Source organism: Chelonia mydas, chromosome 26 (genome assembly GCF_015237465.2).
Source record: "Chelonia mydas isolate rCheMyd1 chromosome 26, rCheMyd1.pri.v2, whole genome shotgun sequence".
NCBI classification, from domain to species: Eukaryota; Metazoa; Chordata; order Testudines; family Cheloniidae; genus Chelonia; species Chelonia mydas.
The window spans coordinates 12641830-12660377 of record NC_057859.1 but is presented as its reverse complement, the minus strand read 5'-3'; the positions used below and the strand labels follow the sequence as shown (position 1 = coordinate 12660377).

The window sequence follows — 18548 nt, the reverse complement described above, 5'->3', positions numbered from 1 at the left end:
GCGCTGCTTGCAGTGATTTAGTGAAATGCCCAGTGCAGTCAGCTAGGATGTCTTGGAAAGGCCCTTGTCATACCGGACATTGGCAATACCAGGAGGGCTGAGCTGGAGTGCCGATGAGAAGCGCAGTGGGGAAAGTAACTGAAATACTTTCCTCATGCATTGTATTTTCCAAATGGACAAACTACCCTAAATTCTCAATTACTGAGGGACGATCTTCACTCATTGCTATTTTTGCTTTCCACAACCAACTCTCCTTATAAGTTTTCATAAGTGATGTACCTGAATACTTGGATGCTAATATCTAAACTGTATTCTTCAATCTACTCACATAAATTTGGGTTATTGCTGATTATGCACCATGTCAGGGCTGCCCGGGGGGCGGCAAGTGGGGCAATTTGCCCCGGGCCCCGCAGAATACTATAATATTGCAACTCTTTTTTATGGAAGGGGCCCCTGAAATTGCTTTGCCTCAGGCCCCCTGAATCCTCTGGGCGGCACTGCACTCTATGTATCTTATGACTTTAAAAACAAACTTTGTATTTGTGGATAATCTAAGCACTATACTCAGATGTACAGACATTCATTTCTTAACCTGTGTACTATATAACTTTTTTTAACATTAGCTTTAATAAAATTTCTCATTCCTTCCATTTCCTTTTTCTTACAGTGCCCCTAGGAACATGAAAGTGAAAGATCTTCCCTTTCTTGCTCAATTCTCTTTCATCCTGCTTGCGCAGGGGTTTGTTATTATAGGGCTGCTTCTGAACACTGGCTTATTATAGGGTTGTTTGCACCAGTTTGTTATTGTAGGGTTGCTTGTGGGTGCTGGGCTACATATGTTTATTTTCACTACTGGCTGCTGTGGAAGGATGGGGCGAGGAACGAGCGTAGAGTACACCAGGGTCTCTTGAGCTACGCATGTTCTTTGCTCTAAATCAGTGGCTCTCACCCTTTTCCAGATGACTGTACTCCTTTCAGGAGTCTGATTTGTGTCACGTGCCCCCAGATTTCACCTCACTTAAAAATGACTTGCTTAAAAAAATCAGACCTAAAAATCCAAAAGTGTCCCAGCACTCTATTACTGAAAAATTGCTTACGTTCTCATTTTACCATATAATTATAAAATAAATGAATTGGAATATAAATATTGTGCTTACATTTCAGTGTATAGGATATAGAGCAGTAGAAATGTCATTGTATGACATTTTAGTTGGTAGTGACTTGGCTAGTGCATTTTATGTAGCCTGTTGTAAACCTAGGCAAATATCTAGATGAGTTGATGTACCCCCTGCAAGACCTCTGCGTACCCCCAGGGTTGAGAGCTACTGCTCTAAATTGAATAACTGATTCTTGTATCATCCATGCGTGATCCCGCGCTTTTCCCAGTAGGAGTTGGAAGTGCAGGACTCACCCTAAGAGTTGCATGGCACATACTTAGGGCCCGACCAAATTCACGGACCATTGTTTGGTCAATTTCATGGTCATAGGATTTTAAAAATCGTAAATTTCATGATCTCAGCTATTTAAATCTGAAATGTCACAGTGTTGTAATTGTCGGGATCCAGACCCAAAAAGGAGTTGTGGGGGGGTTGCACGATTATTGGGCGGGGGGGGGGGGTTGCAGTACTGCTACCCTTACACCTGTGTTGCTGGTGGTGGTAGAGAGCCGCAGGAGCTGGCCGGGAGCCCAGCTCTGAAGGCACAGCCATCGCCAGCAGCAGCAGTGCAGAAGGAAGGAGGGCATGGTACGGTATCGCCACCCTTACTTCTGCCCTGCTGCCTGCAGAGCTGGGCCCTCAGCCAGCAGCTGCCACTCTCCGGCCACCCAGCTCTGCAGGCAGCAGCGCAGAAGTAAGGGTGGCAGGGTACAGGATTGCCACGCTTACTTCTGCGCTGCTGTTGGTGGGATGCTGCCTTCAGAGCAATCTGTGAAATCTGTGTAGTGTAGGGTAAAAGCAAACAAAAGACCAGATTTCATGGTCCGTGACATGTTTTTCATGGCAGCGAATTTGGTAGGGCCCTACACAGATTGTAGTGGTGTTTTTATTACCCGTATGTTGGAGCTAAGGGTCTGTCTACACTGTGCTATGGGGCCTGGGCTTTTTTAGCCTCAGAGTTTCCAAGCCCGCACTGTGTCCACACTGCATTATAAACCTGGGTTTACAATTGCTGGACCCAGGTCTCAGCCGTGCTAACGGTTCCACGCTGCACGACACAGCCCTTCTGACTCAGGTCTGTGGCTTGAGCTGCGTCCGCATAGCAGAATGACAGGGCTTGGACCCGAGTCTCAGGAGGACTCGGACTCCGATCCGTCCCCTGCGGGTGGGTCCTGGGACCCAGGTCGGGAGTGCTTGGTGACCCAAGTCAGACACATTTGTGTGCGGATGGTGGAGGGGTTTGGGCTCAAACTAGAGCCTGGCTTTACCAGGCAGCGCAGACCGGCCCTAGTGGGGTTTGCTCCTTCTCCCAGAGCAGGGATCTCGCAGCCAGCACTTGTGGAGCAGCAGGAGTGATGCTGCCAGTGCAGGGAAACCACAAGCTGAGTCTCTGGCCTGGATGAACTCCATTCGCGCGCTGAAGTGCGAGGCAGGGAGCCAGCGAGACTCACGTCTCTTGGAAGTCTGAGGTTTCTGGTTGTCAGTGGCGTGTTTGCGTCTCCCTTGCTGACCTCCTGAGTACACTCTGCTACACACACACAAACACACACACTCCTCCCCGCATGACAGAGCTGCGCTGTGCAATGGGACTTCCATTCCTCCCCCCGCTCCTTCCCCCAAATCAGCCAAAGCCGCAGCTGATGATGGCAAAGACCTTTGTCCCCAGGGAGGTGACAGGGGGTGGGCAGCCGCCCCCCACATCCTCTTGCTGCCGGAGCTCATAATTGAAAGCATGAGCTGGTGCAGCTTCAAGCTGATCAGCTCTCTGGTTCCCTGCGAGCAGAAACAGCTAAGCACAGGCAGCCTGGCCAGCCCCTACTGCCCTGCTTCCTCAAGGGCAGGGCTCTAGTGGGGGCAGTTTGGGTCTGTCTTTTGTCTGGTTTAAGTGAAGGATCTGCCCAGCTTTCATAGAATCCTAGAATATCAGGGTTGGAAGGGACCTCAGGAGGTCATCTAGTCCAACCCCCTGCCAAGAGCAGGACCAATCCCCGACTAAATCATCCCAGCCAGGGCTTTGTCAAGCCTGACCTTAAAAACCTCAAAGGAAGGAGATTCCACCACCTCCCTAGGTAACCCATTCCAGTGCTTCACCCTCCTAGTGAAAAAGTTTTTCCTAATATCCAACCTAAACCTCCCCCACTGCAAGTTGAGACCATTGTTCCTTGTTCTGTCATCTGCCACCACTGAGAACAGCCGAGCTCCAGCCTCTTTGGAACCCCCCTTCAGGTAGTTGAAAGCAGCTATCAAATCCCCCCTCATTCTTCTCTTCCGCAGACTAAACAATCCCAGTTCCCTCAGCCTCTCCCCATAAATCATGTGCTCCAGCCTCCTAATCATTTTTGTTGCCAGCTTTGCAGTGACCCTGGCTGTCCAGGTTCCTTTGAGTGATCTGGGACAGAGCCACCTGTTCGCCCAGCCCTGGAGTAATGCGCTGCTTTGAATTCCCACTCTTCCCCCTCCCGCAAGGAAAGCCGGCCTGATCTAAAGTCTTTTGAAGTCTTTGGGCGTCTTTCCACTTGCTGCAATCGGCCTCTGGGGCAGGGGGCTTTAATTTATCCTTTTTGTCCCTCCAGAAGAGGACTTGGCCCGGGCTGGAATGAAAATCCCCCTGGCCTTTCTCCCACACCCCCTATGAAGGTCTGGGGGAACGTGTGCTGCATTCTGCCGACTCGCTAGCCAAGACCCGCTTGTGCTCGGCGAGATCTTACAGCAAACCCATGGTCTCAGCAACGTGCTAGATCAGTTGGAGAGGCAGCGGTCTAGTGGATAGTGGAATCAGGAGACTTGGGTTCCATTCCCAGCTCTGCCACTGACCTGCTGGGTGCCCTTGGGTGGGTGAGGCTTTGTGTCTCAGTTTTCCCTCCTGCCCTGTATCCATTCAGACTGCAGGCTCTCCAGGACAGGGTCTTACTCTGAGGCCTTTGGGATGACAGGGCGGGGAGAGTTTTTGTACCAGCAGCATGCTCCTCATTGCTTTGACCTCGGTGTCAGCACAGTTAGCCAAGCCTGGGGCGGAGTTCAGTGAAGAGAGAAAGGTGGCCGGGGGGGCTTTGCAGAAATTTCATTCTGACTTCCCCGGTGCTGTAGGAACAGCTGCTCTTTGTAGACCATCTAAAATACGTAATAGAAAAAAGAATTGAATGGGGCAAAGCTAAATATACCCTGCCTTATAATTATCACGCCCTCCCTGGAGAAATGGGTGGGGCCTCTGCTCTGTGCCCCTTCAAACCTCTCCTTAGCACCCACCTCTGCTTTGATACTTAGAAGATTATTACTTATGGTAGAAACTAGAGGTCACAACTGAGATCAGGGCCCCATTGTGTGAGGCACTGTACATACAGATAGCAAGAGGCAGTCGCTGCCCCGAGGTAAGCTTACAGTTTAAATAGACAGGACAGACACAGGATGGAAGGGGAAACTGAGGCACAGAGCATGGGACAGGATTTGCCTGAGTTCCCACAGTAGGTCCATAGCAGAGCTAGGAATAGAACCGGTGGCTTCTGAGTTCCAGCCCCGTGCCCTATCTGCTGCTTCCCTTGTGCTGCTCTGTAAGGCTCCTTTCTGCCCTTCAAATCTTCCCCCTTAAACTCACCCACTTTGTGCTACCTGATAAGAAATCAGCCCATTTGTGATGGCTGGATTGAGGGACAGATGTAGCTAGTTGGCACTTACAATAAGTGTGGAAAAAAGAAAACAGCCCAGGTGTCTAGGGACATGATGTATTTGACTGGATCTGTCACCCTGCCCACGTGTCGCTCATCTCCTAAGATTGGGACGTCTGTAGGCGCAGGCACCTTGCTCTCCATTACTAAGCACAGGGGTTCTCAGACTTTTGTACTGGTGACCCCTTTCACGCTGCAAGCCTCCGAGTGCGACCCCCTGGTACATTAAAACCAGTTTTTTATATATTTAACACCATTATAAATGCTGGAGGCAAAGCGGGGTTTGGGGTGGAGGCTGACCGCTCGCAACCCCCCCATGTAATAACCTTGCGACCCCCTGAGGGGTCCCGACCCCCAGTTTGAGAACCCCTGACTTAGCGCAATCTGGATGGGGGGCCTGGGGTTGCTGCAGCCACGCCTTCATTAAACAACAATTAACTGGAGTGAATTGCTCTCGTCGCCAAGCCTGGGATTTCTCCTGGGTCCTGTACCTGTTAAACCCTGGGGCCGGATCCTCAGCTGGCGTAAACTGGCATTGCTCCATTGACTCCGGCGGGAGCTGTACTGAATGACAGCGGCGGAGGATCTGATCCCGTTTCAGCACCAGCATATGCGGAGTGGGAGCGTGACCGAGTTCTCCTGGCAGGTACAGATTACAAACCCAGGAGAGAGAGGGGCAAGCATCTAGCTGGGAAAGGGGAAGCAATGAGCTAGGGTTTGGTGGTTTGCCTTTTTATTTGTGCCTATCACCAGGCTCCGGACTGGGCAGGAGCTCTCCAGGGTGGAGAAGCAACTGAATGGGACAAAGCCACTGCAGCTGGAGTGGGCGTGTGAGAACAGGATGGAGCTCTGCTTGTTTGTACACTGCACACGCCCTTCGGTAGCTGACGTCATTCGGGCTCTGGGTCTTCCTGTCCTCAGCCGAAGTGGGTGTGCATGCGGGTGCGGTGCATGCGGGTGGGTGGTGTATGTGTGCGCGTGGGTTTTGTGTGAGGGCCCATACGTGGGGGTGGAGCTGTCTGTAAGTATGGGAACGTGTGTGTGCAGACACATGCATGCGAGGTGCATGAGCACACAAGTGTGTGTGTGTGTGTGGGGGGTTATGCATGAAGCTGTGTGTGTGTTTTGTGTGGACACACACAGCTCATGTGCATACGTATGTGTGGGGGGGTGTTTACCTGTGCGTGTGAATATGTCGGGGAAGAGGAGTGGATCCTAACCCAGGGTCAGGGTTTTGAAGCCCAGGAGCCAGGGCTGCTTAGGGATTGCTTCAAGAGCTGGGAAGGCAGAATGTCAGAAAGCCGTGCAGGCAGCCAGTTGTCCGTCACCCGGACCCCGCTCTCGTTTAAAGAGCAGGGACGTGCAAACGGCTGCGCATAATGAGATGAGAACCAAGTGAATATGGTACATTGCACTTCATGTGCCCCTAAGCACCGCACAAAGAATAACCAACTCCCCTCGCGCCACCCCAGTGCGCTTCTACAGCAATAGATCTTTGGTTGCGTGAAAGAGGTGGTGAAATACCATTATCTCCATTTTATGGCTGGGGAAACTGAGGTACAGGGAAGGGAACTGATTCACACCAGTTTGCATCCAGAGCTGGGAATAGAACCCAGGCATCTTGACTTGGTTTCCCCTGCTCTAACCATTGGATTGTGCTGCCTACATTGGGTTAGCTGCCCCTGGGTTTCACCCTCCGACCCACCCCTGGCCTGTCACTTGGTGCTGTCAGATGATATCCACACTCGCTGGTGTGGTCCCAGCCCATTTTAATGTTTAATTTCCCTTTGTTCTCCTTCGGGGCACTCCTGGGCTTGATAATGCCTGGTGTCCGTGAGGCAGCTGGCTGAATGGTCCTGTATTTGTATTTGCCTTATTATAAGTGAGCTATTAACAGACTCCCACCAGGGCGGCTTCGCTGCTAACCACACTGGGAAGTAGGGCAGGACCCCAACTCACATTCACTTGTAGGGGAGAGCCAGGTGCCCAGCTGCCCCTTGGTGCTTTAGAGAGCCGGTCCCTGAAACACGACGGGAACAAGCAAACACACAAAAAATTCCTGCAGGCCCGAGGATCAAGCCAGGCTGGTGCTTCCTGAGCGAGAGGGATTTAAAACCTGTTCCCTGGCTTTGCCAGCTGTTGATTTTTCCTGCGGAGAGAGCGTGCGGTTTGGAGCTGGCTTCGGGAGTGACACTTGATTTACAGCGGGCAGGAACATGGAAGAAAGGCTCGGCTGTTTTGTTCTGGGTTATTTTATTATTATGATTATTCATTCAGGAGATTTTTAAACAAATAGTCCCCAGCTTTGAACCATTTCTGGTTTTTACATGGTCTGGCTGTACAGCCAGGGGACTACTAGTCCCAATCCGGACAGAGAGATCTGGGCTCTTCTCTCGTTCTGATGCTTAGCAAAATGATGCAGGGTTGCTTTGGGATTCAAAGGCTTGTTCCCTCCTGGGATGGCAGGAGCTTGCTTTCTCCTTTGGGATCCAGTAAAACCTAAACCACAGGTTTTCTTAATGGCTTTTGGCAAGCAGCACCCGCGCCAGCTGATGTCTGCAGGTATGAGTACGCTGCCACGTCCTCACCGATATTGTTATTGTTTGTCTCATGGATAGGTTGTCAACCAAATTATATATGGGCAGAAGTTGAAGCTTGCACTCTGACTGTGGGATGAGAGACAACAGATGAAAGGTGGATAAGACAAACGGGAAGGGTATAAGGCAGCAGCGAGACTGTTATGAGTGGCAATGAGATCCTCAGACAGAAGCGGAGAATTGGATTGTCATATTCTCAGGACAACAGCAGCTTCTACCTAGCCATTTGCCCTTGGGGACTTTTGGGCTTCATGTGTCCACCAGCGTACCAAGCAACTTGTGATGTGGCGAACAAGGATGATTGAGAAGAGGCAGCCAGGAGGTCAGCCAGCATACGTATAGCCTTCAAGAGAAGCTTAGCTGGTTTGTCTTCCGTCATCCTAACCACTTGCCCTACTCACTGAAGGAGTTGGGATGTCACTACATTTGCTATACTTAGTTCTCCATAGACCCCCTGCAGTTCCCTGTAAGAGCTTCCCCATCTGGCCAGTCATAACAGGATTTCACTCGCGAGGGCCTATTGTGAGCTTTAGAAAGTTAGCAAGGACAAGGCTGGGCCAGTGTCCCCTTTAGCATCCAGTGTAGACCTGTCTTCCCAAGGGAACGGGAAAACTTAAAAGATGCCCACTTCGCGCATGCCTTCATCCTGGGCTTCCCTCCACCTTTGGGGCAGATAGGGGGAAATTGACATGAAATATTATTTTAAAATCCGGAAGATGTCCTGCCCCCAAGTTTTAAATGAACACTCATTCCTTTGCAAAGCGTCAGCACGGGATCTTCAGTGCTAAAAGCACACATTTCTATTGCTTGAGATTAAGTCACTCCTTTTTAGCTGGCTGCGGTAGTACGTTCTTATCCTTTGAGTCAGACGTTTGAATGGGATGCAGCACACTTTGCCTCTGCAACACACTTGCTATGTGGGCTGGGAGCCTAAGGGAATCAGGTGCTCAATTCCTATTAAAAGTTGCTGGGAGTTGGGCACCTCACTCCTTTTGAAGTTGTGGAGCTCCAGAACTGCCCTGTTTGCAGGCCACATTTCTCTGCTCTCTCCCTGTGTTTTTGATCACTGCCAGTTCATACAGACCTTCAAGGGCCTGAAAATTAACTCCATATGGACCCAAACCCTAATGGGCATGTGCGATAGGTCTGTACTGCATCGGGAATAGTGATCATGGCAGCCCCTTGGGAACAACCAGAAGGTCTCCAAGGCAAGGGAGCTGAGACACACCAACTCAGTGGTACGGGGGAACCATACTCTGCTGCTGGCTGCTCCGTGGGGAGATGAATGGCCTTTGTTCTGCAGGGGTTTCTGGCAACTGCCAGCTCTTGGAAGACGCAAAGGGTCACTTGCAGTCTCTTCCCATTCATGCCTTGTCCCATGGAGCCCCTGGGCAAGCCTCTTCCATTCCCGCACCCAGAAGATGCAGTGCTGCTGGCTTTTGTGGTTCCTTGCCATTCAAGCCGGCCTATTTTAGATTCTTTTTGAGATCACGTGGTGCTTGTGTATTGGAAAACCCCTGCAGGACAGAGCCCATCCGTCTCCTCACAGAGCAGCTAGCAGCAGTGTATGGTTCCCCCGTACCACTGTGTTGATGTGTCCCAGATCCCTTGTCTTGGAGACCTTCTTGCGAATGAGATGGGGAGTGAGATCTGCATGGTTCATTCAGTCCTCATCCATCCCGCGGAGACTGCCAACATGGGGCCAACCTGGATGCTGGGTTTTGTGTCATTAGCAGCTGGATCGAGACTGTCTTCTTGTATCACAAAGAGCGGGGGTTGTGATTTGTGCCTTGTGGATGCACGCCCTCTGGAAACCAGAGCCCCCAAACTCTCACCAAGGAGCCAGCATCTTGGAGTCTTTACCCACGTACCAGGATTTGAACCGGATGACTCTTCCTTCCCTGCACCAACCTCCTGAGCCGTCTAGCTCACCGCCTTGTTCCAGGCACCTGGGATTTAGGATTGACGGAGCTGCACGTAGCTCCCCAAATGCCTTGGGAGCCAGGAGCGGGAGGAATAGCACCTGTAAAGCTTGTTGGATCACTAGGTGGTGGCTCTTTCTCAGCTGATCAGGCCATGATAAGAGATGACTGGAAAATGTTACCTATCCCCTCCCCAGTATTGCTGTCGAGTTGATTTTGATTCTTCCGCCAGTGAGCGGGTTACAAGTCTAGGACCTCGTGATCGGGATCCCGTGCCCCGCGGTAGATGATTGGCAGCATGACTCTACGTAGGCATGTACGGTGGAGTGACTCCACAATTCCTTGGTTCTGTGAGCTTCCCTGATTACATCAGATGGGGAGTGAGAGCAGGCAGAAGGGTGGCCGGTTGCTTTCGTTCCCACGCAGGCTCTCCTTGATCCAGACCTGGGTTCGCCCAAGGTTGAGGGGCTGCGGGGAGGGGGGAGTGTTCAGCGAGCGCTGATCGGACTGAGGCTTTCCCACCAGAAATGCCTTGGTGCATTAAAGAAAACAGCAACCGGCCACTGTCATGTTCCCAAAAGGGAGTGCCCAGCTCTGCGTTAAGGGATACGGGGGTTGGGGCTATGCTGCAGGAGCAGCATATGCTACCGGTCCCTTTAACGGAACAGTCAGGGGGCATTTAAGGTTCTTCGACTGAAGCTAGAGGCAGAAAAACTCGGCGCTCGCAAAATGCTGAATCTCCGCTTTTCAGGGGCGGGGGATTTGGTGCCAGTCGACTTATTTATTTATTCATTTCTCTATTTTGCTTTTTCAAAGCCTCCCCGAAGAGGCCGAGGCCTGCCCCCTCTGAGCCCGCCGGGGCGCGGCGTTTTATTTCAAAGGGGTGGGGGAGTTAGTTCTGTCCCTCCGTCGCCCGCACCGACCCTGCTTTCTCCGCCTGCTTGCAGTACTGCTGCCATTCCGGCTATGTACGTGCACTGTGCAAGAAGGATAATGGCCCCTACAGCTGTTCGGCGGGGGGAGGGGGAAGTGTGTGTAGGCTGAATAACTAGATCAGTGTTTCCTCCTCTGTGGTCCTTAGTTGTGGTGTGTCACGTTTTCCTGTGGACCCTTCCATGCTTCCCTTTCCTTTCGCCTCTCTGTTTTTGGTTCTTTTCCAGTGGATTCTGCAAATGTAAGTGTTCCCTTCTGATCTTTCCCTTGTGTGCAATTTTTCCGAGATGTCTGTCTGTCTGTCTCTCTCTCTGTCTCTCTGTCTTTGTTACAGAGAGTGCCAAGGTTTACCCGGCGTGTGTGTGTTTGGTTGAACCTTGGCACTGGTGTGTGTGTGTGTGTGTGTTAATCTGGTGCAGCTTTCTCTGGTGTCTGTATGTCTGTCGATCTACTGAGTGCAGAGATTACAAGCTGGTGGGAGGCAGCATGTCATGTTTAAATCGCAGAATTTGCAAACCGCAGCTGAACTGGCAGACAGGGCAACGATGTGGGAGCACCGACCTTTGTAAGCTGTTGCTATGGAAAACCAGCCCTTGCTGCTCCCCAGCTTTTCTAAAATATTGCACCAGGTCCATGCAGCCATCTGGGCAGGGGGTGAGCTCAGAGATAGTTTTGCTTTGACAGCATTTGCCCCCCGGGGCACCAAAGTAACTAGACGGGGAGGCGAGCGGTGGTGGTGGGGAAGACAAGAGAGGAAACACATTTCTTCAGCACAAAGGTTACCCTGTCATTTGTAAGGTCCTGGAGATCCGCGGTGGGGTTTTCCTGTAATGATCTTAAATTATAAATGGCTACTAACTTATTTTCTTAAGTAGCTTACTGAATTTGGAAGCTTTCCAAGGTATATTTGTGTGTGTGTGGTTTTCTTTCTTTTTTTGGCCGAGGCATTTAAAAAAAAAAAAAAACTCACTTTCCCTTAAGGTGGATTTTTTTTTCCTTCTAAAAATCTTGTCTGCTTCACTTCTGGGGGAACTTAAAAACGATCATTGGGGGAGAAAAAAAGCTGGGGATTTAAAAAAAATTATCTTTATTATTTGCCTGGGTAAATGAAAGGAGAGCTAGCCCAGGGGTGCGTTTTCAAGGGGAAATGGTGGTGGTAATCGAGGTGTGTGTGGGGGGCATATTTGTCATGAAAACTGGGGTGACTTTGTCCCGTGGGAGGTTGATTTCTACAGCGTCACTCAGGCAAAAGAGAGAGAGGGAGTCTGAGTAATTGATCCCCACTAAGGAAGCAGAATGGCCTCACAATGCACACCCTGCAAGATCTTTGCAGAGATTGGCAGATCCAAAGCCTTCTTGGGGCCAAGGGAGCAGGGGCGGCGATGCTGCTGATAAGCTGGGGTGTGTGGGGGGGAGAGAAGCAAGGGAAAAGGCACGAATTGTAGAGGTTCCTCCTCAGAGTTCCCCCACCCCCAGCTGCGCTGCAAAGGAACAAAGGGAGCCGGGCGGAAAAGCCGTGATGTGCAGGATTTGTTAGATAAGGGGTAGATTTGATTGGCTCCGTGTGTGAAAATCTGCCTCTGATCTGTAAAAGATATTAGATTTATAATTAACCCTTTGGGGAGCCCAGCAGCACAGCGGAATTGTGTCTCCAGGATGCAGTCTTCCGTACCTTATCGCCCCGGACTGCAGCTCCCAGTTCAGCTGTAGCTGGGACGGATGATGCACTTTGCCTCTCTCCTTCGGCATTTAATTGAGCAGAGCCTGGGGTTTGTAGAGGAACTTTTTCATCAATTCAGAAATTTTAAGGCCAGAAGGGGTCACTGTGCTCATCCCCTGGCGATCCTTGCATCGCGCCCCCCTCTTGCTTAACTAGAGCAGATTACCTAAAGACCCCCCCCCCCACCTTGACTGACAGCCTTCATGTGAACTTTAGTGTGATTGGGTTTTTTTTATCCTTGTCCTTAATGGAATCCCCGGGCGGGTGATAAACACAGTGGGAGCAAAGACGACCAATGTGCAGCGTGCATAGTTACCCTTTAATATCCCTGTGACCTCCCATAGCTATCACAGGTTAGCTAGTTGAGGGCATGGTCATGTTCCCACTGAAGTCAAGGAGAGTCTTGCGCTGGAGTTCTGTGAGCTTTTTTTTTGTGGGTGAGGTCCGCGTCTGGGAGCGACGGCATCTAGTAGCGAGAGCAGTGTCCAAGCTCCCAGTTGCCTGGCTGCCGATGGACCCCCCACCCCTGCATGACATCCAGCTGCCGCTGCTGTTCCAGCCCTGGGCTTCCCATGCGCAGAGCTGTGCTGATTCTGCTCAGCCCTGGTCGGCAGCAGCATCCCCTTGCTGTCCTGGTTGCATGGGACTTCGTGTTTGCAAAGCCCTGAGAGGTCACTGGATGCAAGGGTTCAACGGCAACTTGTTAATATTCGTTAACACGCCAAGTGCTGTTTTCGCAGTGGTCCCCAAATGCATTCAGTTCCCCACCCCCATAATATTTCCGCGTATTTTCAACGGGCTTAAACGAAGCACTTAAAAGCTGGCGTGATGGCCGAGCTGCTGAGAACACAGCTATAATTGTGCGGCCCTTGATGGTTTTCAGCGCCACGTCCTTTCCTTTTTCATTCCTCTTGAATTTCTAATTGCGGTTACACTGGTGTTCTCCCCTCCCCATCCAGGAGACACATCTCGGGGAGGAGGAAACAGAGCAATTAGGAGGAATTCCCGCAGCCCAGTTCGTTTCAGACCTTTCCTGCCTGCCTAGGTTTTTGGATACCCTCTTCTCCTCTGTAACATTGGCGCATCCCCCAGAGATGAACACACCCCATGCCTGTGAATTAGGACAGTGCTACTATCCCCATTGGAACAGATGGGGAAACTCAGGTTTGGGGTCTGTCTACACTGCAGCCAGAGGTGTGACACCGCAGCACGTGTAGACACACCTGAGCTAGCTCGCTCCAATAACGGTGAAGCTCAGGCTGTAGGAGCCCAGCCGGGACCCCGGGTCTGTACTCGAGTGGCAGTCCCGTGCTGCCATGGCTTCACTGCTATTGGATCAAACTAAGCTTGGGTACGTCCTCGCATGCTGCAGTCACCCCTCTGACTGCGACATAGACATCTCCACAGAGAGACTAAAGACCAGGTAGTGAAGTGCTCAGCCCCCGCAGTCTGATTATCCAGAGAGATCAGTTCCCATTTAGTCCTCTCAGTCACGGCCAGATTTTCAAAGGTGGTGAGCAGCGCCCAGCAGCTCCCGTGGGGACATGTAGGGCCAGATTTTCAAGTGTCACCTGTTTTGGCCCAAGGAGTCGGTGGCGGGGCTGAGGATTGAACCTAGGTCTGCTCTGCTGTCTTTCAGTTGGAGGGTCTTAAGCTCTAGACCAGACTTCTTTCCTTGTGAGCCGAGGTCTGGAGTTCTGTGTTCAGGTCTAAGCCCCACAGGGCTAGGAAGCTAGAGGGAATTTGAAGTAGAGCAGTGAAAGTGGTGCTCGGGTTGGAGGGGACGGATTTTTGGAGCAAGAATTCAATAGGTATAGAGCGCGCCAGGGTGAGGGGAAGTTGGTAACTCTCTATGGGCAGACATGGACACCAAGGGTAGAGGGTCTTGTCTACATGATGGCCATAACTAGGAAGGACGGGATGAGATGAACGATAGGAAGACCGAGTCTGAATATCTGTTTGGCTGTGCAACGGGCTGTCCCGGGAAGTGAAGAGACACCTGTCATTGGGTTATTTAGCACACAGTCTAGCACAGCCCTGGAGAAGCAACCTAGAGCAAGGGACTGTCCTGCACTAGGCACAGACAGAATGAAATGGGTTGCATGTGTGGGTGCAGGGGGAGGGTCCCCCCATTCTTCTGATCTATGCATGGAAGTGAGGGCTGGACGGGTGGTATATGTGTCCCCTCCCAGCTGGTGGTGAGGAATCCACAGAAGTTTGGGGCTGCATTAGCTTTTCCAGGTTCCCACTCTGCACCATGAAATCTCCCTTTGCGGGGGCAGCTGAGGGGTCCCTGGCAGCACGGCTCTATGGAAGCTGGAGAGGGGCAAGGGGGCCCTAGAACTTGGGGGCAGGGGGAGTCCCACAAGGCCCCTAGCCCAAGGGATAACGATCCTGCTGATTCCATGCCCTCATGTTACATCAGAAAAGAGTTTGAGCCTCCTCCTCCCGTCTAGCCACAAAGAAAGGGAGGGTGGTTGAAAACTTGTGCTCCAGCAGATCTCTGGGGTCTGAGATCCCCACTATTTGCGCTCTCCGAGAGAAGAAATTTGGGCGAGGCTCACAGAGCTCCCCTCCACCAATTCCGCCTTGCTCCCCTCCTACCACAATTTGATCCACTGACCGGGCGCCTGTGCCATTCTATTAACTCTGCCCAGATTGGCATGTTGAGCCCATGTCCCACCCCTGTATTCCCTTCCCAGGACACCAGAATGTGGACCCTCTGCTGAGGACAACCCTCCTGCCACTTTCTCTGGGCATCCTGGGTCCAGCAACCTCGTTGCTGGGAAGACTGACCTCGTTTGGTTTGTTGTTTTTTGTTAAATGCGCCGCTACCTTGCTCCTGGCCTTGGGAAGCGAAACGGCAAGGTCTCCTCAAAGACGGGTCCCTCCGGCAGCCTGGGAAATTGCTGTCAGATGTCTCCTTGGTGCGTGAGGGGGGGTAGAACAGACTTCTTGTGCTCCCAACATTTGTGTTGCATTAGAGTACCGTATGGAACGTGGGAGATGGGCCCCTTCCCCTCGGGGCTCTCTCAAAACACAGGGCCGCCTTTGAAGAAACCCTCTTGTTTGGAACTGTCTTTAGAAGATTTCCAAAGGGACTGGCTGTCCCTTTCGGGTGGGAAGTTACCTCGTTTGGCCTTTCCTTGTTATGGGGTCATAGCAGGTCTGGGGTTGTTTATACTGGCCAGCGACTGACTGCTCCAGTCTCACTTTGAAGTGGGGCCTTTTTGTTGCCAGGGAAAGTGAATTGGAAAGGCAGCTCCGACGCGAAACAAAGGCTATGTCTACATTACCGGCGCCGCTGCAGCTACACCAACCTAGCACTGCAGTGTAGACACTTACTGCAGTGACAGAAAGGGTTTTTCCATTGATGCAGTTAATCCACCTTTCCCAGAGGCTGCGTAGCTAGGTTGGCGGAAGAACTCTTCCATCAACCTAGCTGAGTCTGCGCTGGGGGCGGGGGCGTTGGTCAACGTAAGCGCATCACACTGGGCATAAAAATGTTTACAGCTCTGAGCAGTGTAGCTAGGTCGAGCTAATATTTAGGTGTAGACCGGGGCTAAGAACTAGGGCACAGTGGGAATTAGTGAGGAGAGAAATTGCTGCACAATCCCAGGTCAAATCGAGCCCTACGCTGTTAGCCAGAGGATACAAAGGCTGGCTCATAACTGGGCCTCAGGAGGCCGAGGCTTCGCTCTGCCACAGACTTCACGTGGAAGGCCTGGTCTACACTGGAAAACTAGGTCGGCCCAACTGCGTCGCCAATGGGTGTGAAAACTTCTCACACCCCCTGAACGATGTAGGTATGCCGACCTAGCTGCTTGTATAACCAGTACTAGGTCAACGGAATAATTCTTCCAAGCTACCATCTCTTGGGGAGGTGGATTACCTCTGCTGATGGGAGGAATTCTCCCATTGGCGTAGCGAGTGTCTACACTGAAACACTCTGCTGCTGTGGTGTTTTTAAGTGTGGACAAGGCCTCTGTCTCCTCCCCTCTCCAGGCTTCAGTATTGCTGAAGCGAAATGGTGGTGAGAATCCTGACCTCACAGGGAGCGGCGTGAGGATGGCGTTCAGGAAGCACTCAATTGAGTGGTCACGCGGGCCAAAGACATACCAAGATGGAAGGAAAGATGGTTCCACTGTAGGTGAAATGGGCTTAGGCATCTCACTTGCTCTGGAACTAATAGGCCCTCACCTTGGCAGAGAGGCTTGAGGGTGAACGAGCCATGAGATGGGATGGTTCTTTCGCCCCCTCGAAGAGACAGTGCGGGGGAAATGTGCCCTGCCAAGAAATTTTCAGGGCGCTCGGCCTGGCTCTAAATCCACACGTGGAATGAAACTGGTTTTTCATTATTTCTCTGATCAGGGTTAATCTCTGTGTTGAGACCCTCAGGATTTGGCCCTTCCTGGAGATAGCACTCGGCATGTGGAGATTGTGTTTCAGTTCCAGAGTATTGCCGCAAGCTAACTCGCGCGGAGATCGTCTACATACTGAGCGGCACCCCTTGAACCGGTTTAGTTAAATGGCACAAACACCCATGTGGACACTCTTATTTCAGCTTAATCCAGGCTTATTTCGATTCATTTTAGGAACAGGTTGGAACTAAATCCAAGTAAGATCGTCCCGTGCAGAGGTGTTGCATTGGTTTAACTAGACCAGAGCAAATTTGTGTGTAGACGAGACCTCAGCCTCGGAACTCCCTCGTGAGCATTGTTATCCCTGGTTCACGTATTAAATGTTAGAGGTTAAAGGAGGAGTCATCGTCAGCGCTGGTGTTAGACTCAGTGCCCGAGTCCTGATGCCAGCAGCGTTCCCCCGTTGTTGCCTGCGTTGGCAATTCTCAGTTGCTCTCTCCCTGTGAGGGACAATCTCCGGGTGAGGCTAGGACAGGGCGCTTCAGCAAAGCCAACCATGTGCTCAGCCCACTGGAACAACTCTGCTAGCGAAAGAGAAAATGGGCCAGTCCTCGGGGGGATGCTAAGCTGGAGGCGCCTTTGCAGTGCTTCCTTTGTCTGGGCGGGGGGGCATTCGTATTCTTATCCTCCTCTCGGAGTGGCCGCAAGAAACACAATATGGAGATTAAGAGGGAAGAAAACCGTCTGCCTCAGAGACCATGTTAGGTCACAAAACCCCCTTGTGTGGAAACCCTGGGCTGTTTCTGTTTGACTGTCGGAGAAGCTGTGGGGATTACAGCGCTGGATGGGCAGGACTTCAGGCCGGGGGGCCTAGGCCTCCTCTTGTTTGTTTTGCAGACTGTATTTGGTTGACTCCAGATGTGCCCTCCCCAGCGTATGTCCCGGCAGTCAGATACGTGCAGAGGTGGAAAAGCCCTATGAGACTCCCTCAGTCCAACTCCCACAGACCCGGGCAGGATTGCTGCCTACCGTGTATTCTTCAGAGAGAGCCGTGGAAAATTCATGTGTGTATGTGCGCATAGAGACAAATGATGGTGATTTACTATTATGTGTTAATTGCTGACAGACAGCATGGTCCGCTGCTGTCCATGCTCTCAGGAGCTTACAACCTAATTACAATCAGATCAAATCCCGATTATCCAGCGAGCCATCCTCTTATCTTTTAGTTATCTCCTCTCTCATCATGTCTTATCCCTTAGCTTGTGCCCATCATCATAGTATCTAGGCTCCTTAAATAAACAGTGAAACAAAGTCAGGTTCGTGGGAGTTGCAGGCCAGTTAGGGTCTGTCTACACTACATGATAAACTGGGGTCTGTGGGACCCAAGCTTGTGGACTCAGTGTTTCCAAGCCCAGGCTGGAGCGTCCACACTGTGTCGTAAACCTGATGGTACGGTTGCTGGACCTGGGTCTCATACCTGTGCTAATACATCCATATTGTGCCATGCAGACCTTCTGACTCAGGTCTGCAGCTTGACTTGCATCCACACTGCAAAATGACAGGGCTTGGAACCGAGTCTCAGCTGCTCTCGGGCTCAGATCCACTCGCTCCCCACACCCCAGTGGGTCCTAGGACTTGGACCTGAGTGTTTGCTGACCAGAGTGAGACAGATTTGCATGTAGATGGTAGGAGGGGTTGGTCTCAAACCTAAACCCGGGTTTACAATGCAGCGTATACATAAAAAGAAAAGGAGGACTTGTGGCACCTTAGAGACTAACAAATCTATTTGAGCATAAGCTTTCGTGAGTGCATCCGATGAAGTGAGCTGTAGCTCACGGAAGCTTATGCTCAAATAAATTTGTTAGTCTCTAAGGTGCCACAAGTGCTCCTTTTCTTTTTGCAGATACAGACTAACGCGGCTGCTACTCGGAAACCTGTATACATAAAGTAAAGGTATGAGGGAACGTGATAAGTTTTCAAGTACATAGAAGGTTGTTAAAAGGAGGAGGGAGAAAAATTATTCTCCTCAACCTCTGACGACAGGACAAGAAGCAGTGGGCTTAAATTGCAGCAAGGGCGGTTTAGGTTGGACATTAGGAAAAATTTCCTAACTGTCAGGGTGGTTAAGCATTGGAATAAATTGCCTAGGGAGGTTGTGGAATCTCCATCATTGGAGGTATTTAAGAGCAGGTTAGA

At 51.3% G+C, this 18548-nt stretch overlaps 1 protein-coding gene across 7 annotated transcripts in view; it reads left to right on the top strand.

Moving 5' to 3' along the window:
• Nucleotides 1-18548, top strand: part of TET3 (tet methylcytosine dioxygenase 3) — a 161426-nt gene that overhangs the window by 66352 nt on the left and 76526 nt on the right. The window contains exon 1 of one of the 7 annotated variants that reach the window (XM_037886145.2): nucleotides 10395-10512. The exons of the other annotated variants lie outside the window; for them this stretch is intronic. The gene's annotated coding sequence lies outside the window, so the exon portion shown is untranslated. Of the gene's footprint in view, nucleotides 1-10394; nucleotides 10513-18548 lie in introns of those variants that run through there. 7 annotated transcript variants of the gene reach the window in all.